The sequence below is a fragment of the Anomalospiza imberbis genome, chromosome 2, assembly GCF_031753505.1.
Source record: "Anomalospiza imberbis isolate Cuckoo-Finch-1a 21T00152 chromosome 2, ASM3175350v1, whole genome shotgun sequence".
In the NCBI taxonomy this organism is placed as follows: domain Eukaryota; kingdom Metazoa; phylum Chordata; class Aves; order Passeriformes; family Viduidae; genus Anomalospiza; species Anomalospiza imberbis.
In genome coordinates this window covers 53,135,557-53,159,785 of record NC_089682.1, presented here as the reverse complement: position 1 = coordinate 53,159,785, position 24,229 = coordinate 53,135,557, and the positions used below count along the sequence as shown (strand labels likewise).

General features: G+C 39.4%; 1 protein-coding gene and 1 long non-coding RNA gene across 13 annotated transcripts in view; one reads left to right on the top strand and one right to left on the bottom strand.

Annotated features, from left to right (window-relative positions):
- Positions 1 to 24,229, top strand: part of ZBTB20 (zinc finger and BTB domain containing 20) — a 482,085-nt gene that overhangs the window by 411,246 nt on the left and 46,610 nt on the right. The window lies entirely within an intron of this gene.
- Positions 14,019 to 18,006, bottom strand: LOC137468894 (uncharacterized). The gene is made up of 2 exons (XR_010996233.1): positions 16,972 to 18,006; positions 14,019 to 14,936 (listed from the first exon to the last, which is right to left on the bottom strand). It is a non-coding gene; the product is annotated as an uncharacterized lncRNA (long non-coding RNA).

Genomic DNA, 24,229 nt, shown 5'->3' with positions numbered 1-24,229 from the left:
ATACTGTGGTTCTCAACTTCCTGAAGGCACATAGGCTGTTTTTCCATTATTTATTCCAATCAAAAAGTATCAAAGTTACAGTAGTCTGGTGACAGTCTTGCCTTTTGCCATTTTGTTTCTATTTATCTCCAAGTCATCTCTTGGTAGAAACTAGAAAAATTGTTAACAAAAGGCCAGTTTCACTGACGTCAGTGAGAGTACCAAAACAAGAAAATCTTGTGAGGATTAGGCTCTGAGTGTTCATACCAGCTGGAAATAGGTTGGGATCCCATTCAAATGTCAGCTAGTGGTGGTGGCAGCTAGTGCTGCTTGATTTTGAAACCTGACATCTTCTGCCCTGCTTGTGTTAGAGATAATTCTGTGGCCCCAGAGCACAGATTTCAGGGCTAGTGTCTTGTTTCAGCACCAGTTCCAGATGATGATCCACAAAAAAAGGCAGTTTTCTCTGCCTTTTTTCAGTCTTCAGCGCAAAGGAACAGCACAGAAACACAGTCTTGCAGAACAACATCTTTAGTTAAGAGGAACAAAAGGCTGAGGAGGGAAGGTCATTGTTTTGTCTTTTCTTGCTTATGCTTGCCTGATTTCTAACTTTAGAATTAATATGAAACATATCTCCTTTGCATTTCTGTTTTCTGTGACTATTTGTATTATCTGTAAAGAATTGTTAATGTCTTACAAATTGTTCTCATAGCTCACCATGATGATGGAGTATGTTGGAAATAGGGATCTTAAAATATGAATTACTGATGTGATCATTTGCCCCAGCTACAACCTTTCTAGACAATCTCTAATATAACAGGCTTTAAAAAATGCAGCATGTGATAACAGGAGCTGCTTATTTGCTCCCTAGCAGAGCTATGAAGAGCTCTGTATTTTCACTTTGTAAACCTTGGCAAAGATATAATACTGTATATGCCAATAAAAAAAAAATAGGGAATTTTGCTTTCATGCCCAGGATTCAAACTGCCTAAGGTACCACCAATAGAAAACTTGACAGTGGGGGGAATACCCCAGGAGCCTTGTATGCTATTTTTTGATAGACAGACTTTAGACATTAACAGATATTATTACAGCAGGACAAAGAGTTTTCTGGATTTTTTGCTCTGAGAACTACAAAAATAAGCATCTGACATTAAATAGAACAAAAAAATACCTTCCCGAACTGTATCATGATATGACAAATCTCAACTGAAAGTAAATGAGATAGCTCAAATGCCAATACCCTGACAAAAATGGAGGAGAGATGTTAGAATGAAAAAAATGTATAATCTAGGCTAGTAATTGCTCTTTCTGTTTCTAAAAAAAAAATGAAAAGACAATTTAGCAAATGCTGGATCATTCACTGTTAGCTTACTTAATAGATTGACACAGAAGTTTTCCAAAATTCTCTCAGTTTTACAAAACACCAGTTCATTGCTGCGACCTGGAATGAAACTGTTTACAGCTCTGTGCTAAGTAGAAAGTTCAAATCAATTCTTGTCCATTAGAGTTAGGCATAACTGATGAAATATCCCCAGAGGAGTATTGTAAATGTATCAAGATGTCCTCCCCCATTACAGAAATGGGGAGGCATGGTGAATTACTTACCTTCTCTCTTACACTTAATGTCTCTGAAATGCTGCCAGGCAGTAAAGGCTTATCTTGTCTCACTGGGTTTAAGAGAGGTCTATGCTGTAGTCTGGGATACAGGGGAGCAAAAAAAATGGTAGTAGTACTAAGGGCAGACCCATATTAGGCTTTATTCCCAGATAGGACCAAAAGAAAAAAAAATAGGGAGAAAAGCTGCTCAATAACCAACAGTGGATTCAAAATACATGCAGGAAATATCTGATCCAAAAATCAGTACTAGGGAGTTTTTAATAATGTAACTGGAATTTTTGTGCAGTGAGCTATATAATCAATTCACTCATTAAAATACACACTGAAATATCATTGGGGCAGAACATACAAACAATAGAAACCAAGAAAACCATGCTTAAGGATGTCTCCAAATGCCAAGGCGCAGTGTGCATGATATTGAAAGTAGCTAGCATTCACAATTTCTTTCCATCAGGAAAAGAGCCTTCAGCCTGCTTTTCACTTGCTATGAATTTGGCTCTAGGATTATACTTGAAGTTGAAAAGAAATATGGGAAGTCTAGGTTCTTGCATCAGGATGCCTTTGCGAGGGGTGTAACGAAGTTTGTGGCTGCCAGACACACTTTACAACACCTGACTGAGATGTTCCCAGTCTACTCTTGCTGCTGAGAAACAATGCTGAGTTATGGGGTCAGAGTGGTCTCAGCTGCATGAGACAGTCTGCCACCAAGCAGAAGACAGTAGAGCAGAGGGGAAAACACAATGTAGTGAGACCCCTGGAAGACTGAATGGCAGAGAAGAGAGAAAAGGAGACACAGAACTGGGAACAGCCATGCTCCAAACTGGTCTGTGAAATTGAATCTTGATGCAGATGAAGAGTTCATGTTTATGAAAGACTCCATAAATATCCTGTGCCCTCTGAGCCTTCAGAAGCAAATCAGAAATACACAATTCAATAGTAGTCTGCATCTCCCCTTAACAGCCCCAGAAAATGCTGTCATAACAAACTGTAGTCTATGCTGCCTACAGAGAAACTAGATTTGCTTTGCATGGTGCATGAAATTCCAAGCGATTCAATGAAGCAAAGGGAGAAGATAGGGTCTGAAGTTTAAAAATCCCGTGTGTGGTTTTTCTGGCTCCTGGAACTTCTAACACAGCAGCTTCTACTGATCTCAGTTGCAACAAGTGGATGCAAAAGGAAAAGCAAAGGCAGAACAGGAATAATGGAAGTGTCTGGGAGGAAAAAAAAAACTAGTATTCAAAGCAAAATATTTGTTAAGTAAAAGCACAGGACAAAATCTAATGAGAAGTGGAAAAGCTTCAACGTCCAATTTAATTATGTGGAAGGGCAGGAGGGAAAGTGTCTTCAGGGCCTTCAATCACAAAGTGGACAGTGAAACTATTCCAAGAGTTAAATCACTGGCTTGGGATTGTAAAGCCTGATTTTGAGATTTTTGCTTATTACTTTCTTCTGTGAGCCTGGCAAGTAACATCATCTCCAAGAGTTAGTTTCTAGCCTGGAAATTAGGAATGTCTGCACTTCAGTAACCTACAAGGACTTTATGAGACAAAATATTTTGAAGGTCATGTCTCAAAAAAGGTCTTAATGAAAGTGAAGATGATGCTTCAGCGGTATAGTTCACATAAGTATCTAGAGAAGAAGGAAATACTGAGAATGCACATCACGAGTGAGACCTAACTTGAGAGCAGTAGAATGTAGATTTGGTTGTACAAAACACTCTTCCATCATAAGAGAATGATGATAAGGTGTAAGGTGATGTCCAGCTGTCCTCCCAATCTCAGGCTTAGTTTTGACTTGTATCAGAATGCGTTAAACACATAACTGACTGTTGGAATCTAATGGATATTGAGGCACAAGCAAAATTCCACTGATGTCAGTAGCATATGATCTCAGCACTGCTCATAATCAGAAGAAATCATTGTTGACATGCTAGACTTTATGTTTTGTGGTTTTCTCCTTAATTTTCCTTCCAAGCTGTAGTGTCTAAGACAGCCTCTGTTGAGAATACCTGTCAATGCAGCACGAGAAAATGGTCTTATAGCTCTACATAACTACAAAGAAACAGGTTTCATTTATGATGTATGTAGTGGTGTTCCTTCCCCCCAGCAGAAACCCTCCCGACTTCTCTGTCCAAAGCACCAGAGCCAGCTGCCTCTGCCCACCCCTCCCACACCCACTCTGGGCAGTGTTTTCCCCGTGAGCTGCTCTTTTTCATCCTGCTGAGGTCTTTTGGGGAAAAGAGCTCTTTGAAATGCTCAGGGAGCATAGCACAAATGGGCCCAAAGGCTGCTTCTTACAAGGCCAAGGAATAATAATTTAAACTCCCTGCACTCCAAGATGTATTTTCCTGCTGACACTACTGTCACATACTGCTGTATACATCTTTGCTCTGGGAAGAGAGAGCTGCATATTGCTTTCAACCAATCTCCACTTTTCTGCCACTCCTCCTGGATGGAGAAGGCTCAAGGACCTGAAGTGGGATTGCCAGAAAACAATAAAATGCAGCCAGCCACAGATACACTGAGTGATTAGTCAAAAGGCTTCTGTTCTCACTGCTGTGATGCAGCTAGAGAATGTTTGACACCTGGTATATAACACGTTTAAATTTAGGGAAATTTTCCTGGAAAGCAAGGTCTCTGGTCAGTTAGTAATTTAAGTCTTCCCATATTAGTGTCAGAAAGCCTTAATCCCACCCTATTTCACTCTCTAACTCATGACATGCAATTCTTCGTGAATTAAAACCATTTGCAAAATTATTAAGAGTTCCTTATTTCACCTTTTTATATTTTGAGTCTTTAATCTTAGACCTGGCAAGACACCACAAAATGGCATCTGTGCATACTTTTCCAGGTTCTAATTTATTCTGCCACATTTCTCTCCTAATGAACATTTTCAAAATGTTCAGGTGAAGATTTTTTTTTCATTATGAGTACTTCTGCATCGTTTGGAATATGTCCTTCTGCTTGAAAAGTTTGTCATTCAGTTAAAAACAGGAAGCATATGACTTAGATGACCAGAGTCATAGTAAAAATAACAAATGATGAAAAAAGAATCCTTCGTGTATTGCCAAAGGCATATATACCATTTATCCAGACTGTTCAGCTCATGCAACTGAACAAAAATATCACTTGAAAAATAAAGACTAGGCTACCAAAAATAAAAGGGGGTAAATTTTTCCATTCTGAATCAGTTGTACAGTCCACTCTACTAATCCTTCCTGACCAGCCTTGGAGATAGGGAACAGCTGTAAACATATGTCAGAATAATTGAATAATTGCATATATGGCTTTTCTGTCCATAGCATTGCTATAAATAGCATTGCTGATCTCTCAGGACCTTACAAGCCACCTTTAACCCCATTCTGCATATCCTCATTGAAAATCAAAGGAATTGTATTGCTTCAATACAGAACTCTTTTATTTCTTTTCATCATGAATTGCAAAATTCACACCTTGTATTTGTCATTGCTCCAGGAATCAAAATTGCCACTAAGGAACTCTGGACCATTTTAGTTTATGGCCTGTGCTATTGGTAAGATAGATAGATAGATAGATAGATAGATAGATAGATAGATAGATAGATAGAAAGAAAGAAAGAAAGAAAGAAAGAAAGAAAGAAAGAAAGAAAGAAAGAGAAAGAAAGAAAGAAAGAAAGAAAGAAAGAAAGAAAGAAAGAAAGAAAGAAAGAAAGAAAGAAAGAAAGAAAGAAAGAAAGAAAGAAAGAAAGAAAGAAAGAAAGAAAGGAAGGAAGGAAGAAAAATTAATTAGAGAGCAGAAGAAGAGGTTGTTTTCTTTGTAAGCATTAAAAAACTTGAGATATTAGAAATTGTACTGTGGAGGAGAAACTTGTGAGCAAAGGCAGAAGAATCACCACTTCCTGTAGCTCTGCTTCGGGAGAGTGCTGTGGTAGGAATGGCAGACATACTCATGATAAGAGACAGATAGTTTTGCTGATAAGAGCCAGATAGTTTTGCTGATAAGAGCTTGGGATACACATACTCTCCATTTCCAAGTGGTGCTGCTCAGCCCACATAAAAAAGGATGCAGAGAGAACTGTTGGAGTCCTTTAATGGAGTATACATACATATATATATATATATATATAAAACAGAAAAGTGCTTTAAGTAAGCTTTGGGCATGTGGGTCTCTCTTCTGTAATTACAGGAGAAATTGACCTTATCCCTTCATCTTCAACCAAATTCTTCAGATATCACAGAAGAGACATCACAAAGCTCAGGGAGTGCTCAGTGACTTTCAGATGCTTCCAAGTTGCATATGTGAGTGCATGTGTAAATATGTATACAAACATGCCTGTAAACATATATTTGTAAAAATTAAATAGTTGCTTGCATATATGCATGCATGAATATATATAACTGTTGAGGTTTGGTGGGTGTGTGTGCAGACATTTATGCTTATATATGTTATATATGTTAAGTATGTGAGATATATTCATATAGTCACTAATTTCAGTCTAGTAACAGGGTCAAAAATAATCATGGCATGTCTGATTAAGAAACCTGCTCTCTTTTCCAAAGCAGTGACATTGACCTTCTTCTGGTGCAAAACAGAAATTGCACGTGAGACAGAATTTTGGATAAAGACTGGACCTTAGGTTTCTGTGGTTCTAATGAAGAATATTGTATCTATAAGAGAGGAAAACCCTGTTTCCTTGTCTGGGAAGAAGTTGTTGTTTGAAGGTGCATGGGTTGGAGAATTGTTTATCTAATTCTTAGGGGGAAGCCTTAGCCAGCAGGAGATGCTAATGTAGGACATTCAAACTACTCCTGTGAAAAATTAATTTAGAATACATGTATATGACTCGTTACAGGGCTATTTCTTTTACATACATGACATATGGTGTTTTCTTAAACTTGGTCTTGTGAAGAGCTGAAATTACTGAGTGACTGAGAAAGGTGGTGGCCTTACAGATTTCATTCTAGGAATTTTAAGCATTGGAAGCCATTAAACAAAAATCCTGAAATCCGCAGATCACCTTGGAATGGCTGCAAACAACTTATTTTGGAGAAAACAGTAATAGTGGATAGCATAGTCCACAGGTATTCAAGGACACCTGTCCTCCATCCTTTGGGCCTTGTATCATCTTGAAGCAGATTGATTCTTACTGAGATCATGATGCAACAGAAGTTCTTGCTCATGTATTTCATCCAAACCTGCTCTAATCCACTGTGCTCCCTGTAGCCCTTGGAGATCATCTTCACTGGAAGGAGGAGTTGAGGGAGCTATAGTATTTGGGGATTTGTGATGAGTGTGAAAAGCCCCTTTCTGGGTGTTTGGGGGATAGACTTGGTGTATCCATGGGTCATCTCTGTGCTGTTATAAATAGGCTGCTGTAAACAAGAGGACAAATTACTCTGACTTGTTCCAGACAGACATCCAGTACGTGCAGCTCAGCAGGCAGCTTTCTGAGTCACTGTATGCAGATGAAGCCTCCCGTGAGACTTTGCGATAAAATAGAAGAAAGCTTCTTGTTATTTCAGTAATCATGAGCCACTGAGCCAAATAAACTAAGGCTGCCCACAGAGCTACCCTTAACCTGGGGGAAGGACTGTCTGTGGCTCCTGCTTTCTCTTCCATCACTAAAGGCACTGGAATTCCCAGGAGTCACTGGGCCATCTTGATTTAGCCAACTTTTGTGTTTGATTTGACTAGAAAATGACCTCTTAAAAATGAGCCTATCCTCTGCAGTCAAAGGAAAACTTGACCACTTTTGAGTCAGAGTCACGGTCCAGACTGGCTGCTCCTATGCTTTTTTTTCTGCATTACCTAGCTACCAGAGCCCACTTGATGCTTAAATACCCATTGAAAACAGTGCATGATGTCTTGGCTCTGAGGAAAGAACAGTCAGAAGCACCAGTAAAGAGCTCCAACCTGACTAAAGAGATATAGGAACAAGCTTTTTCTATAAATCCAAGATACGGCCACCCAGGATAGATGTATTCATGGAGAGAGCTCGATATGTGAAATTGCAGGAATCATTTGAGAAAATGTTTGTACAGATAAATGAAATGAATTTCCTTTTCTCTCCTTTTGCTTTGTCATATTCCCCATCCATACAAAGCCACAGTTTATCTTTCTGTCCTCAGGAACAAGGAAGCTGCCAGGCACAAATTGAAGAGCCCACACTAGCACAGAATGGAGCGAAACATTCTCCATCATCTGTACAGATCTGACCAGCCTGTATTTAAGTTTTCTCTCTGTGCAGGCACAAATGCAGTTAGGAAACCTGTGATTTCTCCTGAGCCTTGCCAGTCTGACAGCTTGGGAGAAAGAAGTGAGGAGAATGCAGGGAGTCACTGGGCTAACAGTGATCGGCAGCCGCACTCAAAATGTCTGTTCAATCAGGGAGGGTGTACCGGGCACCGAGGTCTCACTTCACTCCACAAACTGCAGCATCTCTGCACTTGGAGGCACTGTGCTCATTGTCAATCAGTCTGTGACAGCCAGCACTGCCTCTGCAAGCACTTCATTCCCCCTCCTGCCTTTCCTGGAGCGGAAGGAGCTGAAGATGATAGGAAACCATAGTTAATGAAAGGTGAGGGTGTCATACAAGAGAGTTATCCTACTAAATGAAAGGCAGTGGTAAACACACAAATTAAAGCTCAGGTACTGTGATGGCATGGAACGGTGATGGTGCCGGGAGAGCTAAGTGGGAAAAACAGAAAAAGGATGTATACTACCGAGTATTACAAACTAAACATGTGGAAGTGAAGAACAAGTGGCAGGCTAAGGAACTGACTAAAAATGAGTAAAGACAGACCCAAAAAGGCAGATAAAGGGACAGGCAGAAAGGAAAGTGTGGAAAAGGAAGAAACACAATGGAATGGATGGGTATCATTTATACTGCATCCTCTCATGAGATTCTGTGCAAAAAAAAAAAAAAAAAAAAGAGGTGATAGGATCTTTGAAACCTGCAAAAGAGATTAAACACATGATTTACATTAAAATAAAATGAGGGTTGTGAGTGTAACACAAGAAGCTGGTCTTAAAAATTCTTCTCTGTATTCATAGCAGCATACAGTAACATCAGCATGAGCTGAATGACTTAGTGCCCTACAAATCAAAGCTAGCATGGGCCCAAAAAACAGTTCATTAAACTCTTATGCATACACTATGCAATGCCAGTGTAGCAAGAGGTTGGGTATTTTTTCTGAAAAGCATGTATGTGTTTGTTCCCTACATGCTATACATAACTTCACATAGATGAAATTGCCACAAATTACTCATTCTAAGATTTTGGATGAGTCACCAATTACTTTACAGTCTTCATACCATGGAAAGACTGTTCTAAACACATACATGCTGCATTCCTGTCCTGAATTTCACCACAGATTTGCTTTCAAAGTTGCATCTATGCCATTTCTCGAGACTTAAACCAGAAAAAAGTTCTGATGCATTTCTTAAAGAAATTGTTATATAAGAGTCTTTTTTGAGGAAACTAAGGGCTGCATGTAAGAAAACAGGCCCATAATTTCCACAAGTGAAAGGCTTACAAGAGAAGTGGCAAATGGAATCAGCTCAGCTCCCACTTAGCAGAAAGTTTCATTAGAGCTGAAAAGCAGCATCTGATAAGACACTTCTCTAGAGCCCCCTAACCTGTTAACAGGAATAGGAAAATCTTTAAAGTGACTCTTAAGAGTTTTGCTTAGTAAACTTGCACATAGCAAGTACCACAGCAATGTAACAATACTGAACTTGTATCACTTTGCCTCTTGTAGGTGAATCCCAAGCCAAGTGAGTATTTGAGGCTTTCCACAGTAGGATATCTTCCTTTCATTTACACAGGTATCTATAATTGCACGTTATGGTAAGTGGTGAAGAATATCGGGGTTTTAATGTCCTAAAGACTGCAGTGTCCCCTCAGGCTGAAGCCTCCTGCTTGAAGTTTCAAAGGACAAGAGAATACAACGACAATTATACTCTTCTGAAATAGAAGGTTTATTGTGTACAGCCAGGGCAGATGCTCACTTAGCTGTAACTGAGCTGCTAAAACAAAAGCTGTGTTTACCTGCTGCTGCTCAGTAGATTTGAAGCCTGACAGATCTGTGCGAGAGGAGCCATGAGCATGCTTTAGGTTTAATGGCACACCTCTTGATGAGCCCTGAAATACTGCTCTGGGAGGTGAAGAGGAGGTGAAAGTACTCTTCCCTCAGTTAGAAACCATCCCCAGACCATGAAATACACTTTGGCTGGGAAAAGGTGCATCACAAAGGTGTCAAAAAAGTACAAGGGTCAATAAAGAAGCATGGACAAAATCTGTCAGATTTAACAGAACATTAATTCAAGCTGCTAGACTTTAAAACCAAGCTTTTCTTTAATTGATTTTGTGGGACTGTAAACTGAAGCCCAGTTGATGAATCTTGGTAACTGTCATATGATTAGTTTTTGTAAATGTAAATAATAAAAGGATATTCAGTAAAAGACAACCTTTGAGTTAACCCTATTTAGAACCAGTTGCCTTTCTAATATATACCACATGGATTTCCATTGGCATCATTGAGATGACTTCATACATACCCTGGGGAAAGTTTTGGCCCCAAATGTTCTATAATTGAGTTCTTGTGGCTCACACAGTAAACTCGAGATTTCTGGATAACTTACTTAAAACAGCTAGCATTTAAATGGCCATGACTGCTGGGGCCTTGATGTTAATGCCTCATTAATCCCTCGACTCTGGGAGTCAGGTGTGCCTGCTTTAACATCTGTTGCACCAGCAGTAGGTGCACCTACACTGGCAGTGTAGACAGTCAGGTACACAGGGGAGGGTCTGCAGATCTCTGGTGAAGGGACTGTTCTAGCAGAACCACAGTTAGTGTCAGGTGGAGCCATGCTCATTGCTTCTGCCTGAAAAATCATCTTTATGTATCATACCCAGCCAATCCCAGTAAGGGCTAACATTTTTTAGAACTGTCCTAGACTTCCTTTTGGGTCCACCAGTATCTCTTATTTTATCGGGAGCTGAGTCAGACATAAAACAGAGATTAGGTTTCTAATACCTAATACATTCTGAGCCAGAAAAAAAAAAATCTTTGCCCCTTTTGGATGTCAAGATACCTGTATTTTGAAATTAGGATCTACTTGCATTTGACTGTCTTTTATTGCTCTGGTCTCAGGAATCTTAGACTTGGCAGAGATGTAGATGCTTTCTGAATATAGAAGCATGGTGTTGTTTGCATTAGTATTTGGGAGGTATCGTAACAAGATCTTTCTTATTGTGGATCCTACTATGATTATCTCTGTGGGGGATGGTTTGAAGACTTCAGCTCATATACAGAGCAAGTGCTTACTTGCATAGAATTTAATATTTTAGTACTCTTTGGATGACACTGACTTCTAGGTCATTCTCAGGCATAATCTCAGAGATACTTTTTGACCTTGGATGAGCTTTATGGGGTTTGGTTGCTTTCTTAACAGCTGAATTAGCTTGATTAGCCCTGCCATTGATTCTCTTCCATGCCTTGTCTCACTGGTTACAGTGGTGCACCCTCTTGGGGAAAGTCCAAAATTGTTTTACTGGGGGAAGAGCCCTATCTGTTTTCCCAGGCTTGGATGCATGGCTGTGTAAACTGAGGAGAGGAGGGCCAAGATGATTTCTGTGAGCTGAGAGGCCTTTTTTTAATGTTGGTGTGAGGCAAAGTCAGACTGTTCTTTGTATATGATTTTGGGCAACATTTGCATGCACACATGAAAATTCTAGGTAGGCTTATTTTATAAATCTTAGTAAATTTTAACAATCCCTTTACACTTAAAGAAAGTTGTTATAAGTATTGTCAAAGTGATAAAAATCACACCACTTTAGGCAGTTTGAGTAGCTAGTGACTGCAATGTTATGCTTGGTGTTTAGAAAAGCTCTCAGCTGTCAGTCATATCAGCAGTACACACAGGGGTAGGAGTCCTGGTCTGGACAGGTTGAAGGTAATTAAAAGATCCCCTCGATAAGGACTCACAGGATGAACTCTAAAATTAGCTTGCACTTGGGGGAGTGACCAACATTGTATTTCATCCTCATACTTAAGTGTTTTCCTAGCCAGCATGGGTGTCAGAAGTGTCTGTCAGCTGCTTGGAAGGTCCTCTGTGATGTACATGGGGCTTTAGCCCTGTGGAAGCTGGGCTAAGCCGTGAATTGCTACATATATCTTTTAAGTGTAGAGGTCAGGTTATCTGTGCACATCAGCTGGAAAATAAACACCCAGCCCGCAGCCACCTTTGTCACAAGACGCCTTGGCACTAGGCAGACACATGGTGAGCTTGTCTTCTGTCAGGCTCAGCAGGAATTCCTTCTGTTCTTTAAAAGAATCTCTATTTGGCTCTGCAGATGGACAGGTTATTAGTTAGCAGGGACCTGCAGAAAGCTAATAAGAGCACAGACTGTGGTTGGTCAATACATGGGCTTCAGAGACAAAACCAGTTGAATAAATTTCCATCTTTGGCTGCTCAGATTTGCCAACATATTGTACAACTCTCCCACTCAGCACAGATGTTTGTGGAGTCAAGCTACAAACAGAGACCACCAATCTTTCTTTAAATCATGAATTTTTGCACGGATCGGAGAGTAATTTTTTACTCGTTTGAGTAATAAGGTAATGAGAATGTAATTTGAGTCATAAGGTAATGAGAATACCTTATCTGATATTGCTTCTGAAATCACTATTTCATTGGACCTCCAGCCTTAGGGTATGATTTGCAATGCAATCAGTACTGCATTTATGTTTACCATTTTGTGCAGGAAGCATCATTGCTGGTACAAGCAACTAAACTTCTTCACAAATGTATCTTAATGCTGAATTTGGAGTTGGGCCCCTGAAGGCAGAGCAAGGGGAAAGTTTTCTAGATGTCTTGACCAGTGAGGAAGGTTAGCAGAAGTATAACTCAGATGCCAATATGATCTTTGTATAGTGTCACCTGAAACTTTGAGAGATGTTCTCCCTTCACTCAGTGGGAGGAACCAACAGTCAGCAGTGCTGTACTCATGAGACCTCGGGCTGAGTGAAGTGTCAGGAAGATGCTGCACTGTCAGGAAGGTGCTGCTTTGTCAGGACTACATGGCAGCATAAAACCTGAAGTAGCCCCTCCTGTGTAGGGCCACAGGGGAGTTAAATCACTTAGTGTCTCTGGTTCAAAGAAGGTTATCTTTTTTCCCCTTGCTTCCAGAAAATATAAAACCAGACGCCATTCAAATGAAGATACCACTAACCTAATTTTCTGTTTGATAACAGGACTGCTGCAAAGACAGACTTTGTTCTTCTTGCTGAAAACTGTCAATAAAAAAGTTTATTTCTCTGTCTCTATTTTCCCCTTGCTTCTCACCCACAAGGTCTTTACTTTTCAATTAAAAAAACTAAGGATTATTTCTAGTGCAGGCAAAAATCAGTCAGGATCTGATTTATTTGATGTAGTAACTTCGATGTCTCAGGTTTAGCTGGTGGTTTTCCTGTCTGCACTTCTTGCTGCTGCGGAGGTTATGGATAGGAAGTGACAGCAATGTTTCGTCTCACTGTGTCCAGACACTTGCACTCCCTTCACTGCCACCCCCTGCATGTCTCTGTCATACTTTTTGTCTATGTGTGCAGCTTTTTGCAGTGTTTCAACACTCAGGTAAGTGGAGTGTTATTTTTTTCTTTTATAGGCTTATATCCATGGTTCAATAGTATGTAAGAGTGCAAGGTTCAGTAAAGTGTAATAGTGATCTCTCTGTTGTTTACTTTCTTAGGATAGTTTCTAGAGAGAGACAAGCTCCCTTTTTGCACACTAAGGTTTCTGGATTCGTGACACAAGCATTTAACCTTTCCATAGACTAGCCAACGCGTGATTCAGGAGGTCACATAGGCTTTAAAGTCATTTCCCCAACTCCACTCTCTTGTCTTGTTGCCTGATCCATATATAATGCTCTCTTTTTGTGCAATGGATTATCCACGCTGCATGCCTATTCCTCTTTGGCAACCTGATGCTAAAAGCAATTTCCTCAACCTGGTAGGCTTTACTCCTTTGTGTTTTACTTCTTTCTTCATATACAACTCTGCCTAATTCACAGGCTTATCCAATGAACATGAATTAAGTCTCCTTCTGGTTAATCATCTTCTACCAAAGTGTGTTTCATGGGTTTCCATATTTTTATGGATGGTTTTCAGACCAGAAAAACACAGTATACCTTGGGGTCATAGTCATCAAAATGGAAAAACAATCAAGACCTGCTCAGCCCATTTCCTAGGGCCAATGAAGGATGTGTGGCTTGCATGTCTAGTGTTTTGTCTAAGTCAGTTTTAAATACAAAGTCAAACTTCAGTTCCTTCCCTAAAGAGATCACTTTTCAGGTTTTCAAGTTTATTTACTTTTCAGGAATTTCATGTTACTGGTCTTAATTTCTTCCGTATACCTTCATATTATTAGCTGTCTGCTTTCTTTTTGCTTTTTTTTTTTTTTTTTTTTTTTTTTTTTTGTCATTCACACCTTTCAATTATATGCAGCTTGTTTTCATGTCTTTGCCCTCATCTGATAGTCACTGGCATGTAACCAGGCTATTGGAGATGCAGCTTTTAATTTCTTTCCCTAATAGCTCAGTCTTTCCACGACACCAGTTGCTTATGAGGCTCTTCTCTGAACTGTCTCCAATCAGACTGATGAGGAGGTGCCCAGAAACAAATGTCACATTCCAGGTGCCTTCACCTCAGAGCAGAGACAGAGAGACTATTGCTGTATCTTGCTGTTATGTGATGTGATTACTTAGCTTTTAATGGTGATGATTTGTCTTGACTTTTCTCTGTGTGCTCAGTCTAGACTGTGGCCATTGTCTGTGGTTCTTTAAAAGATTCTCTTTAGAAGCCTCCAGGCCTGTTCCATTGATCTGAATTGTTCATTTTCCTCTCAGGCTCCTTCAGCTCCTTTCCTCCCTCTTTTCCTCAAGTGTAGCTGTCACAAAGCTCAGTATAATCCTCTCAGGGTTGATGTGTTTCAAATACTTCCGTTAACAGTTCAGCTCCACCTGCTTTTAGAGCCATTCCTGTGGGGCCAGAATTTCTGAGGCTACTTGCTCCAATGTGTAGGAAATACTGGCACTCACCTTTAACTATCTAAGTCTATCCAAGACTCCTTTGAAAATTTTCATGCCAGTAATAAATCTTCATGAGACTAGGTTTTAAAGTAACATGCACACTCAGTGCGGGTACTTCCCAGTCTTTGGGTGACTTGAGCCTAAAGATTTCACTTTTGATGTTTATCTATACAACTATATAGAAAGAACCAAAGAGAAACACCATGTTGAGATACTCTGAAAGTTTTGAACGTGTTTGTATTCCAGTACAGATTTTGCTTTGGCACTTTCTGTTAAAAGAACGGATGTCAGGTTAAAGTAAACAAATAATCTGAGCAGCTTCTTAAAAGGCAAGGCTTCATTTCTCTCCAGTGCTCTCCACCAGGTAAACCTACTTTGTCCACCTGTCAATTGCATATTTTGATCCTTGTTATACTTACAAATGTGGGGGTGCTTCTTTGTTATCATGTTGCTCATTACTTAAATATTTACTCTTGACATGCATATATGCAGATATTAAAAAAAAAAAAAAAACTTCAGCATTTTCATATGCCCGGAGTGCTTTGGGTTCATGTTTAGCTCTGGGTAGCAGCTCTACTTGTGACCTTTGTGCTCACTGCAGTGTCCTGACCTCTGTGCTAATTGTAGTTTGGTATTGAAAAGACAGAATTTATGTCCTTGCTAGTGAAGCCTGGTCAGGATAAGATAAGAAAAAGATGCATACATCTCCACTGTGTGCTAACTTTGATAGTGCAAGATAAGAAAAATACTCAGAATACAGTGGAAGGCACCATGAGCTGTAAACAAGCTGCTATAAAATATATTTGTGTTGAATGCATATTGAGCTCTCTCCATCCTATTGCTGAACATGGTTGTGCTAGTCTTTTTGGGCTGGTAACACATCACTGCTTAGGAGTTTTGGTAGATATATTTCTAATCAGTGAATTGATTTGAGCAGTTCTGTTTCTTGAGCTCTTTCTTAACTCTTACTAGAGACAGAAATTGCAATAGACATTGATGAACATATTTGATTCTGCGGGTCTGACTTGGGGCATCTTGGTATTTTCTGTTTGTCACTTATGTCTAAGTAAAAGAGTTTGGAAAAGTTTTATCAAAGTTGTATCAAAGTCATATCAAACCAGAATAACTGGTTTTTTTAAATAATTCTCTTTATTTTAGTGTTCTTATTTTTTATCTCTCTTTCTTTCTTTCTAATGCCTAGTTCATCAAGGCCTATTCCACCATATCTACTATTACAAAACTCAAAATTTTTAGAAAGCCAGGACTATTTTAAACACAAACAAAACAGGTAGGTACCTAAGGTTGTGGATTGGTGGAACAGAGAGACCAAATGGTTGGTCCCCAAAGTCTTAGAGCAATATGGTTTCTTGCCTGAACTGCTGTGTCAAGAGTCTGTGTGAATAGACAGCTCTCCAAGTAGTCCTAAGTCCTCATCTCTCTTCCCATCAGGCCATCAGTGTGGTGTTATCTGGCACGGAATGGGCACATGTACACAGCATTGCAAGGTACCAGCCAGCCAGGGCTCCCTCTCACCATTTAGATGATTGTGTTTGCAAGGGCAACTTCTGTGCCCATTTGGCTGGGAAGCTTTACTCTTCCTTTGGAAATAAAATGCAAAAAAGGACCTTATTTGTTCTTTTCCTGTGATTTGAGGAGGTGGTTGAATTGTGGAATCTCTTTTTCAAACGTTCCCCAAATCTTCACATTCCTTGTTGTCTTTCCTGCCATTTAAGGGTTTCTACATAAAAAACTTAAAGTGTTTGCTCAATACCCATAAATTAAGATGCATGGGAAGTTGATCTATTATTATCTTGATTGGTCTTACCCAGAAGCTGAAACACAGAGCACAGAAATATCTTTCTTGAGGCCAAGCATAGATTCCCCAGAAGAGATATAAGTAAGACTCAGATTCCCTGAATCCTATCGCTGTTATTTAAAATAAATAGAATTCCCTTTTGAATTGTGAGGATGTTCTTTGATTGTGGTGGCAGCTGTGTTCATATTTATAAAATTTTTCTTTTTACTTTTTGGTCTTACATTCTTTATTATTATTATTATTATTATTATTATTATTATTGGTGGTGGTTGTTGTTGTTGCTAGCTCAAAACAATTTCTATTTTCATTTTGGCAGTCATGACTTTTCCATCAAATTGGTGAAACCGTCACTTGCTAAACTTCTTCATGGCACTTTTAAAATTGATGGGATTGAGTTGAGGCTGCTTTGACTCTTCTTTTTTAACTTTATTTTTTTCTCTTTTAATAAAGGAAAATCAAACTGATATGTTCCACATTTACACCTATACCTTCTTTTACTTGGTATGATTGATGGCTCTGTTCCTTACTACTCCTCTTCTATTATCACGTGTATCCATTTGCAGTGAAATACCCATCTATCTTCACTGTTGTATTTTCACACTGCAGTCAAAAACCTCATTGCCTCTCAGGCACCAATTGCAAACCCTTTTCTTTTCCGTCCTTTCCTGGAGATTTGTGTGGCAGCTCAGTCCTGCTGCAGACTAAAACCTTTGCCTCTTTTTTCCTTACTCATGCCATGAAGTCATAGATGTCTGCAGTATCACAGTGGGCTGCCCTGGGAAGTCTTGTGATATCTGAAGGAGAGGATTATAGCTAGGTTAACAAAGCTGTGGCAGGACTGGAATGATAAAGGTGTTTATCATACCATAAAGCATCTTGGTAATTAGAAATTTAAGCACAGACGTTTCCTATTTTTTGAGGGAGAGCTGGAATTTTATCTGCTTTTCTCTCATGGTTCATCAAGGAAGTTCACATTTATAAAGCAACTGGAATTGAAGCTGCACTTTGTTTTTCTCACTGTAAGAGGGAAGAGAAAAATGTGCAGGCAGGCTAGGTCTATAACATTGATTTGTAACCAACAAAGGAAATGTCTACTTATAGGACACAAATCAATGTGACCAGACTGTGAAAGTGCAAACAGAGATGTGAGAAAATGATTTGATCGTTAGTCTTCCTTTTGAAAAGACAGAGGGCCAAATTCTGCTCTCATTTATGAGGATGTAACTTCCATGAAAACCAGAGGAGACTTGCCAATGTAATTATGAACAAAATTTTATATGCTGTCCTTCTGATGGATGGAGGTGTAAGGCATTAGAGTCAGGAAGGGGGCTAGGCAGGAAAGGAAGAATGCTGTAGTAAAGAGGATATGAACCAGGTTTTGCTGTTAATGAACTATAGATACAGAAAACATATTGATGTTCCCTCCCATGCAGAGGTGACCGGTATGAACTGGGCACCTCCTTAATTCAGCTGAAATCTTGAAATTTTTCATTAACCTGAGAACTTGTTGCCACAGGCTGAGATATTTTATTGGAGACAGACTTGTCTCCTGAGAATTATCTAATCTTGCAGATTCTAGACTACAGGGTTCATTATCTAGGAAAACCATGTATTAAAAATAAAACCACTGTATTTTGAAGGCAGGAAGAAAATTTGGATGTCCAAGTCCTTTTGGCCCATGAAAAGCAATAGATACTGACTTGGAAGTGAGCCCCTTTATTCTTCTATGGCTAGTCTTTAAAAAGACAATGTGCTTCCCAGGTGGGGGATTTTGTCTCCCCTGGAGGTGTTTACACCCCCAGATTTATGCTGTAGTTTGATAGAATTGGTTGTTTCCACACAAAATCAGTTTCTGAAGCTGTAGGTCGACTGCATAGTGGATTTTGGTCATAAAACTATATGAAAACCACTGTAGCTGTATAACAGAAAGAGTTGATCTAGGATAAATTCACACACTGATTTGAATATTTTCAGAACAAATGGATTATCTTTATGTGGCAGGCTGGATGTCAGATCAGGTGTCACCTGTCTGCACCACTATGACTTCAGGCTAGATTAGGTATCGTCTGCTCTCCTGCTAATTTAACAGTAACATGATCGTGTGCCCGTGTCTGAACCAGGTCAGATCTACACTGATGACTGAGCTAAGTCTGTTCATTAGTGAGGAAATTCATCTCGACTTCAGTTTCAGAAACACCCCCAAGTGGAGGCAAACTACCTCCTTTAGCTGCACATCCTGCTTCAGTCAAGGCTACAGCCCCTCTTCAGCAATTCCCTGCATTTGCACAGGTACTGGGATTTCCCCATATGTCTCCATCGAATTCCATTAGTGCAGTCACTGGAAAGAGAAAGGCCAACACATACCTACATACATGCACAGTTTTAAAAGCTTGGGACTCATTTGGAGAGGCAGATATTTTTATTCTGATTAAATTGCTCTTAATTCCTGGGGATATTGTTTTATTTATGCCACAATACAAGATTAAATCAGGCCATGGCTTCCCAACAGACAAACAAAGCGAGTCTAAACAAATTATATTTTTGAAAGCTTTTGGGATAAGAATAATTTTGAATCCAAAGTGCATTAAAGTGACATTAAATAACAACAGAAAGCTTACATTCATGACAAGTTAAACTCCCCTTTACAGAAGGAGGCACAACAAGTTCCGTCATTTTACTTTGTAAACTGAAAAATGTCTGCTTTTTGATTTTTCTGAACTACTCTTGGCCTTTTGAGATGGAGGCAAAACTCTCCCTGGTTCTTGCCCCGAACTCTCACACATAGTGCATATTTCCCCTCGAGTACTCTTTGTGTTATGATATCTTGAAATAAGTGTCTTTCTGTCAGGCCTTGCTCTTATATAATACATGTTGTCATCTGGAATGAGGCACAGTTGTGCATATTTAGCTGGTTTGCTTTGTAATGCGTCATTACAAGTGACCGAAAACATGGTACGGGAAGTTGTTTGTGTGCTTTTTTTGCATTTCTTTTGCAACTCCCAAGCAGAAAATGTTCTTGAGAGCAGATGGTACAGAAAAGTCAATTGCAGGTTCCATTTTCCAGATGCATAGATGTTTCATGTCTTCTTGAAGCCAGTTCAGATGGCTTGGGAAACTTGAGTCTAACTTTTGTTTAACCTTTACTGGGTAACCAGTTAAATTGTTTCCTACTGGAGTTTCAGTCCTAATAAAAATAGCCTGACTGCACAAGATCTATTGTGTTCTCAGATGCTTAGCTGGAGTCTGGGACATGGTGTTATAATCAGCAATTAAAATATTAATACGGCTCTTCTAGCAAGAATGCTGCAAGTTCAGCAACTGATGCATGTTCTATGGTTTCCATTCATTTCTCTCTTTCAACTTTCCAAAGAATACACTATTACACAGAGGGGCCAATATCTGAATTTCTTACTGCTTGACAAAGGGATTACTAGATAGTGAAGGCAAATTAATTTGACTTCCTACAGAGAAGGTAAGAACTTCTTACCCTAGGGCAGTAACACAGTCAGCTCATGTCTGCATGATACTGATAAACTACAGTTTACAAATCAGTAGGTTTCTTGTTTGATTTAGGTTTTTTTCACTTGCTTGGGTCTTTGGACTTTTCACTACAGTCTTATTGCTGCTGAACTGTAGGCTTTTGTTTGATAACAAATAAAAGAATCAGTCCAATTTTTTCCCCATTGCACCCACAGAAATCTGTGGGAGATCAGATAAGTATTGTAGACTAACTTAGTGGGAGGGCATCCATGAAAGTCGGTCTGCAGTTGTTGGCCAGATCAGTCCCTTTGTGAATTCAAACACAGTCTAGGTTTAGTTTAGTTTTGACTTTACTATAAGGTGATTTGTAGATCCAGGGATTCATAAGAAGTAAGACACTTGAAGCCATAATAACAATACCAAATTGTCAGTTGTTGCCCATAGATCCCGAGAAAACAGAAAGTAGGATTTCTCCAAAGATACTGCTCGGCATGCAGTATGGCATGCCTTGGTCAGAGGTAGGCATAGAACCAGAGTCTGAACATCTGATCCACTAAGTTTTGATGTTTTCAAGTCGTCTCAACAAACTTTCAAGAAAGATTATCTGAACCAAGAAAGATAATAGATTTAGAAATAAAAGCTGAATGAAAACATTTTTTATTATGTCATCACCTAAATTTTTAGCTGTTTCTTCACACATGTGCTCTATTCACACAGTGTGAAAAGATGAACCTAAACTGAACTCTCAAAGCTGAACAAATTCAGAAGTGAACTGACTTTCCAAATCCCTGGCTCCAAGATATCTCTTAAAATGAGAGAATAGAGGGTTTGGGGATGACTGAAATCTGGCTCTTACATTGGTAATAGCATACAATTAAAGTTTAGATGCCCAGAAATGGTGATTGATGGTAAGAGAGGTCAGAAGGAAGTGGTTTCTTTGGCAAGCCTTGTGAAATAGTCTAGAACCACTCCATTTGCAAACAGGCTCCCGAGGGAAGTCGTACAACACCAATCCCATCAAAATTCAGGAAGTGTCTGGACAGTGCTCAGTTATATGATTTAGTTGTAGGTAGTCATGCAAGGATGACCTCCTACTGAATGAAAGTTCAGAACTTTGTGACACCAGAGTAATCTTCAGAAACTCCTTCCTTCTCTAGACCACTCATGGATTATGAAAAAAATAATATTTTCAATTTATAGAGAAGTTTCATCTGAAGACCTTATTATTGATTTGCAGCATTATCTATTAGCCTTGCAGTAAAGAGGGAGTTGCATATTGTCATTTACTTTCGGGGGGAAACTGAGAGGTGTAAAAGCAAGGGTTTCTTAGAACTATGAGAAGTACTTCATTAAAATTTGGGCCTTCCCTAAGAGACAGAAGGAGAGTTACACCTAGAAAGGCTCAAGCTTTCAGGACAGGATCCAGTCATAGCCTTCACCATTCAATGTTCTTTCAAAACCAGAGCTGTTGGAGTTTATTTTCACTCCTTCTTGCTGCTTGGGCTGAGAAGCAAATTGCACATACCAGACTGGCTTCTCAAGGCAATAAGTGAAAAAGGCATTTTAAAATAATAGTTGCCATGTCCTGCAGCTCAGAGCTGTCATACTGCATGTGAAAAGCTCACTCCTTACCAGAAGCAAGGTGCAGAAAGTAATAGGAATATGTGTGTGTGTGCATGTGGATGTGTCTGGTTCTGGGACACAGAATCCCTACCTGGGAATGGTTTGCTATTATTAGATATGCAGTTACCAGGGTTATGTAAGACAATTGGAGCTCTGTTTTTTAACAGAGATGTGATTCATGGCTACTTGTAGTAACAGTAGCCACCTCCAAAGGAGACAGAAAGCAGACACAGACAAAAGGCTGAAGAAATCAATGCTGGCTGAGCACAGCCATCCTCCTGATACCTTCTGCTTGCAAAAAGACTTCAGGTTATCAGCTGTGGAGGTTGATGCTAATTCCAAAGAGTTCTGGAGTTACTGAGCTGGTACATCTGTATTGATGGTGTTTGCAGGGCGTGGTTGAGGCTGCAGGAGCTGTGAGGGGTGACATCATTAGGCACACTTTGCCATGTTCCCCACAACATTTCTGGTGTTCTGCAGGAGGCTGAGGGAGCTGTGAGCAGAACTAGCACTCCTACTCTAATTTCTCAGTTACTCCTGCTGGGAAAGACTGGAACCAAAACAACTTTTGGCTCCTCTGCAGTTAACACTTCTATATTTTTATAGTAATGTGGAGGGAGAGTCGAGACCTGGAGTAGCTTTGAACTTCTGCCAGCACTCTTCATTAGAGCAAATTGTGAAATCTGATTGAACTAGAATAGCTCTAAGCTCCCCTACAGCTAAGATTCCTGATCCATCTCCTGTGGTACTTCTTGCCCATCGTGGCAGAAATCAGAATATCTGCAAGCGCCCTGATAATTTTGTTCATCTGGGCCATTTTCTTATAAAATTTTCTGTCACAAAATAGCAGGAGTAAGGTAGCTGCCAGATTGTCTATAGTCAAAAACTCAAATCACCTCCTCACAGAATTTCTTTCCTGATAAGAAAAAACACTGGTGAGGTGCTTATTTACAGTGTCACTTTCCAGAAATAAAAGGTGGGGAAGTTGCTATCAGGTCCCCTCAAGTCACTGCCATTCCCTACCATGCCTCCTCTTCGAATATTGTGGATCTCCTATAAAATTTCATTTCAGCATCATCTAAACCATTCTGCACAGTAAGTTCTGCTGTCAAGAAAGAAGATGCTGAAGATTTGCAAATGGTCTTTTTAGCACTCAGGAGACAGCCCTCCTACGTTAGCAGAACTTACCCAACAACAGAGCCAACTGCCTTCAGTTTCATTGAAAAAAGTTTTGAAATGACCAGAGAAGAGGCCTGTAAGATCCACAGAAGAGAGCTGAATACTGAATTACGATAAATCCCTAGAGTATCATTTGCTAATGCGGAAGTAAGAATAACAATTATTGCTATGTTATTTTCCTTAAAGCATCATGCTGCATATACTGCACAGAAGTCACTTCAGCTACTATTAATGTTAGTAATCATTCTCCATCAGCCACACCACATACAGTTTTAAGAGAATAGTGAAAAATAACTCAGAGTGCCTTAAAAATGGCGTTGTAGTCATATCCTGACTGTGTTTTCCTGGCACAGGGTGTTTAAAACCCAGATCTGAATACCACAGCTGGCACTGACATCTCTACATTTCAGGCACACTTAAGAAAAATTCTGATTTGATGCAGATGATACATAACTTTAAAAAGCAAATAATTATCACAAATATACATCACACCTCAGGACACACTGCTGTCAGTGACTTGACATTTCAAATGATGAGTTTCACAAATGCGCATAACCATCAGATTTGATTGAGCAGTGTTTTAGAATAATTCACATGCTCATCTAGAACTTTTTTCATTGTGTTTTGGCACTGAAGCATGAAACAGGAAATCTACAGTGGTTTTCTCTTTGCTTGTGAGGAAGCAAGCGCTTTGATCAGTTCTATGTACTCCAAGGCTGTAGTCAGTTATTCCTCAATGGATAATGAAACTAAAGCCCAGAGTGACTTGGTTTCTCTGTGGATCCCGTGTGATATTTTATATATAGTTTTTGACATAAATCAAACAAGCTTTCATTTGTACAGTTTGAGGCCAGAGGCAGCAAACACACATGAAGAATGGTATGGGAAAACACGTTCCTGGTGCTTTTTACCTAGTCTTTTCACTGTGTTGGTTACCGACTCTTTAATGAATGACTGGCAAGGGAAATCTTCAGAGACAGAGACAGTCATCCAAAAGAACAAAAAAAATTAATAATTATTTTAATTTTTTCATAACTGACAGTAACACAGTTGTTTAGTTCAGAATTCGGGCAGTGGTGGTAAAAATGTTAAAACTTAAGGAAAAAATTCCTTGTCTCAGACTTCACCCCTCATAATCCATGCAAATGTGATTTTTAATATAAATTTTCCTCTAGTAAAGGCAGATAAAAATCATGCAAGCATTTTCATCTCCTTATAAAACAAGTCACATAATGAAAGCTCAGGGAGAGGAAGGAATTCTATCAAGAAGATGCTAAATTTTTTTGGGGAGGAAGGAGGTTGCTCAGTTTTTCTGTTTATCTGTTTGATAACCTCGCTCTTGGTGCTTGAGAAAACCAGATGTGTCAGAGAAACTTTTATTTCTTAGTTTGCCTTGAAGGGGATCATCCTGTGACAAATGGGTCAAATCTATTGAAATTTATAGCTGAAATTTCCCCTGTCCTA